Raw genomic sequence first — 5571 nt, 5'->3', positions numbered from 1 at the left:
GTCGCCGGCTGCTAGATTCAAGGCGGGGACAGCTGCCGTCGTCGAACGCCGGCGATGTCTACACCGCGGGGCAAGGTTTGTCATCTAAACCTAGCGGGCATGATGGATAGAAGTTAGGGCTAGTTAAGTGGCGAATCTAGGATGTAAATGGAGGGTAGGCTTAATTTCAAGAACGCTATATTTTTGTCATGACGACATCACACAATGTGCACACACCGCTGGGCAAGCTCAACTAGTTGTTTCACACAACACTAAAAAGTGTTGTTTGAACCATTGCATTAAGAAAAAATTCATGGTAGCTGCTGGGTTCATGGATTACACGTCTTTCTCTTCTTTTGCAAACCAACATGAGTTTTTGTCCTTGTTGTAATCAACACTTCAAATGTTTTGCAGTTCCGTGAGTTAAGCGTGTTGACATGGACGAAGAATCCGCATTCGGGAGAGATGAGAATGATACTGATAAGGTGACCAAGACTGATAACGATAATTTGAATGAAGATGATGACAGCAGTGTCAATGATTCCGTCTCGTCATATGATATCTTACCTTCGGATGATTTTCATAATAATGAACATGGCGCAAATAGTGAAAACGTAAGTGGCGTATATTTTGATTTTATTTTTGAATTTGCAAAGTATGGCATGGCTAACTATATATCTTTGTGTACAAATTTGCAGGAAGATGTGGATGTTGACAATGTGCAACATAGTTGGCAGGAATCATTTGCAGATAACTTGAGCCAGGTTAGTTGATAGATGTTGTACATCGATCAATAGTCTGAATTAAATGATAGTAATTGACATATATATTTTCAAATGAATGTTGTAGGAGGAGTCAGATGATCCTAGCGGTGATCACGATGAGGGAGAGATCGATATTGAGGAGGCTCAAAGGCAGCAGAAGATGCTTGAGACACATTGGAAGGTCATGGCTATGACCTTTCGGTCGCAAGGGGATGCATACATATTCTACAACAATCACGCCAAAGAGCACGGGTTTAGCATCTGGAAACAGAAGGTGAAACGAGGTGCTTCAGGAATGATACGGTACCGGCGGTTTATTTGCTCCAGGGTAGGGAGAAGGCAGAGCAAGTTCATAACCATGGAGGGCCGCAAGCGCAGGCTTAGACCGGAGACTCGTTGCGACTGCGGTGCACATATGGTGGTGAAGCTGGACAGAGAACGTGGCGTTTGGTTCGTCGCATCATTCGTGGATGATCACAACCACGCGATGGCTCGGCCCGACGAGGTTTGTTTTTTGTGGTCACACAGACGGATTGGAGATGGCCAGAGGGCCGAGATATTGGCGATGGAAGCGGCCGGGATAAGAAAGCATATTATAATGGACAACTTCATCAGCACATACGGTTCGTACGATAAGTGCGGGCTTATCAGGAGGGACATTTACAATCTTTGTTGCAGAGAAAAAATGAAGCTCATTGCAAAGGGTGTTGCAGAGACGGCAGTTGGCATTATGAGGAGCAGGAAGGAGAAGGACCCTGAGTTTTTTTTTTTGAGTATGTGCTTGACAAGGAAGGGCGACTGAAGAGTATGTTCTGGTGCGATGCACAGTCGCGGAGGGACTATCAGGACTACGGAGATGTGGTCGTGTTTGATAGCACGTATAAGATGAACAGATACGGTATGCCGTTCGTCCCCTTTGTCGGAGTTAACAACCACCGTTGCACCACAGTGTTTGGTTGTGCCATCATTGCTGACGAGACGGAAGGGACATACGTGTGGCTGCTGCAGACATTTATGAAGGCAAACTGTCAGGTGAAGCCAAAGTCAATAATCACAGACGGGGACGCTGCAATGATCCGGGCTATTCGGACTGTCCTTTCAGATGTTTTCCATCGTCTTTGCTCCTGGCATATCGAGAAAAACATGCAGAGGCGCCTGCATTACAAGTCACTGGATGAGTTCAGATCGCTCCTGTACTATGCCACCTCTCAAGCGAACTTTGAGCAGAGATGGAAAGCTTTCTATGATAAGTGGAAGACGGATAGAACTGAAGAGTGGCTTGACAGGATGTACAGGAAGAGGAGACTTTGGGCAGCTTCATATCTTTCCGATGGTTTTTTCCTTGCTATGCGAAGTAACCAGAGGAGTGAAAGCCTCCACTCCTGCCTTCACCTTCACCTGGACTACGGTATGACACTTGTTGATTTGGTGGTGCATTATGAGAACTGTATAGTTCGCCTGCATGAGAACGAGGCGTACGATGACTGCGAGGCATTCCAGAAGGAACCACCGTCGGTTACTGAATATAAGGCCCTTGAGAAGCATGCCGCCAAAGTATTCACACCTGCTAATTTCTACATTCTGCAAGATGATTTGCATAAGATGGGTCAGTTGGAGATATTTGAGACGCTCGTGGGAATTGGGCGTCAGACATTCATGGTGACATGGAAGGATAACCACAAGTTCAGGTACAATGTTGTTTATGAACCAGGTAACTCAGAAGAAACTATTACATGCAGTTGTCTTAGGATGGTTCGGAAAGGGCTGCCATGCAAACACATTCTCTTTGTTCTCCATCATCTGAACTTAACTGAAATACCAAAGTGTTGTGTCCTGCATCGGTTGTCCAAACATGCGAGAGATGGGTTGCCTGTGCAGCGGAAGAGTGATATGTTTGGATGGGGTTGGTCAGGGCCATTGGAGAGAGAACGGTATAGTGCAATAACCATTAAAACCGCAGAAGCTGCTCATGTTGCAGCAAATGATCCCTTCTTGTTCGACGAGTTGATGAAGTGTCTGGACAACATAATAGCGCAGAAAAAGATTTCAGAGGAGAAACTTATAGGAAGTAGAAGGTATTCTATGCTTAAGAAGGAGGCAAGTCAGGCGCAACAAGTTGAGCCTGGTATTGGTGATCCTCATAAAGTTTCGACGAAGGGTGGACCTAAGAAGGGGCGGTCAAAGGGGGGCCCCGACGTTACAAAGAATGCTAGGCCAAAAGATTTTACAGAGAAGAAAAGTGGTCCTTTGTGCAGTCTGCGTAGTCTCCCAGGTCATAACAAGGTTACATGTAGTCTGAACGAGAAGTGAGTTGCTACCTTTTTGTTTTGTTATGTTCTCAATTTGATTTCACCGACTTTATTTTCTCACCCATTTTTTATATTTTGTTTAGGAATCAGGCGTAGAGAAGCAGCTTGGTTGGTTGGAAGAATAAAAGTGGTCGCCCGAGTCATGTATGAATAACCTATGCTGTTTTTTATTCGTATGTGTGTGCATGAAAACTTGATAAGTGATTTGTACTGTTATGTGATGATTTGTACCGTTTCTATCTGCAGTTTGGAAATTCTGTTTATTTTGTTTGATGATGATTTGTATGTCTTTGTACTGTGATAAAATGCGGCCGGCCGCGGCTATTTTGTACTGTTTTATATGCCTTTGTACTGTGCTGAAATGCGGCCGGCCACTGCTTTCTGTCAAAAGAGCAAGTTAGAAAAAAAACACCCAACCACCGTTGTTGGGCCCATACTAGCGGGCAGAACCTACCCAAATCAAGCCTTAAGGCGACTCGGGCGGCTGATTCAGCCCACTAATGGGCACATAAACGGGGTTCAACGGGGCTGCGGGTGGTAATTGTTGGGGAACGTAGTAATTTCAAAAAATTTCCTACGCACACATAGGATCATGGTGATGCATAGCAACGAGAGGGGAGAGTGTTGTCGACGTACCCTCGTAGACCGAAAGCGGAAGCGTTAGCACAACGCGGTTGATGTAGTCGTACGTCTTCACGATCCGACCGATCAAGTACCAAACGCACGGCACCTCCGAGTTCAGCACACGTTTAGCTCGATGATGTCCCTCGAACTCCGATCCAGCCGAGCTTTGAGGGACAGTTCCGTCAGCACGACGGCGTGGTGATGATGATGATGTTCTACCGACGTAGGCCTTCGCCTAAGCACCGCTACAATATTATCGAGGTGGATTATGGTGGAGGGGGGCACCGCACACGGCTAAGAGATCAAGAGATCAATTGTTGTGTCTATGGGGTGCCCCCTGCCCCTGTATATAAAGGAGCAAGGGAGGGAGAGGCGGCAGGCCAGGAGGAGGCGCGCCAGGAGGAGTCCTACTCCCACTGGGAGTAGGACTCCCTCCTTTCCTAGTTGGAGTAGGAGAAGGGGGAAGGAGGAGGGAGAGAGGAAGGAAAGGGGGGCGCCGCCCCCCCCCCCTTCTTGTCCAATTCGGACTAGAGGGGGAGGGGGCGCGCGGCCTGCCCTGGCCGCCCCTCCTCTTCTCCACTAAGGCCCATGTAGGCCCATTAAACCCCCGGGGGGTTCCGGTAACCTCCGGTAAAATCCCGATTTCACCCGGAACACTTCTGACATCCAAATATAGGCTTCCAATATATCAATCTTTATGTCTCGACCATTTCCAGACTCCTCGTCATGTCCGTGATCACATCCGGGACTCCGAACTATCTTCGGTACATCAAAACACATAAACTCATAATATAACCGTCATCAAACTTTAAGCGTGCGGACCCTACGGGTTCGAGAACTATGTAGACATGACCGAGACACGTCTCCGGTCAATAACCAATAGCGGAACCTGGATGCTCATATTGGCTCCCATATATTCTACGAAGATCTTTATCGGTCAGACCGCATAACAACATACGTTGTTCCCTTTGTCATCGGTATGTTACTTGCCCGAGATTCGATCGTGGGTATTGTTGGAGAACGTAGTAATTTCAAAAAAATTCCTACGCACACGCAAGATCATGGTGATGCTTAGCAACGAGAGGGGAGAGTGTTGTCCACGTACCCTCGTAGACCGACAGCGGAAGCGTTATCACAACGTGGTTGATGTAGTCGTACGTCTTCACGATCCGACCGATCAAGTACCGAACGCACGGCACCTCCGAGTTCTACACACGTTCAGCTCGATGACGTCCCTCGAACTCCGATCTAGCCGAGTGTTGAGGGAGAGTTTCGTCAGCACGACGGCGTGGTGACGATGATGATGTTCCACCGACGCAGGGCTTCGCCTAAGCTCCGCAACGGTATTATCGAGGTGTAATCTGGTGGAGGGGGGCACCGCACACGGCTAAAATATCGTATATCAAGTGTGTCTTTGGGGTGCCCCCTTGCCCCCGTATATAAAGGAGCAAGGAGGAAAGGGCCGGCCAAGGGGAGGTGGCGCGCCCAAGGGGGGAGTCCTACCGTAGGACTCCTCCTTTCCTTGTGGGAGTAGGAGAAGGGAAGGGGAAAGGAGAAAGAAGGAAGGGGGCGCCCCCCTCCCTAGTCCAATTCGGACTAGCCCATGGGGAGGGGTGCGGCCACCCTTTGAGGTCTTTCCCTCCTTTCCCGTATGGCCCATTAAGGCCCAATACGAATTCCCGTAACTCTCCGGTACTCCGAAAAATACCCGAATCACTCGGAACCTTTCCGAAGTCCGAATATAGTTGTCCAATATATCGATCTTTACGTCTCGGCCATTTCGAGACTCCTCGTCATGTCCCCGATCTCATCCGGGACTCCGAACTCCTTCGGTACATCAAAACTCAATAAAACTGTCATCGTGACGTTAAGCGTGCGGACCCTTCGGGTTCGAG

The sequence above is a fragment of the Triticum aestivum genome, unplaced genomic scaffold (assembly GCF_018294505.1).
Source record: "Triticum aestivum cultivar Chinese Spring unplaced genomic scaffold, IWGSC CS RefSeq v2.1 scaffold27977, whole genome shotgun sequence".
NCBI classification, from domain to species: Eukaryota; Viridiplantae; Streptophyta; class Magnoliopsida; order Poales; family Poaceae; genus Triticum; species Triticum aestivum.
The sequence above is the reverse complement of the archived record's forward strand: the minus strand, read 5'-3'. Positions refer to the sequence as shown.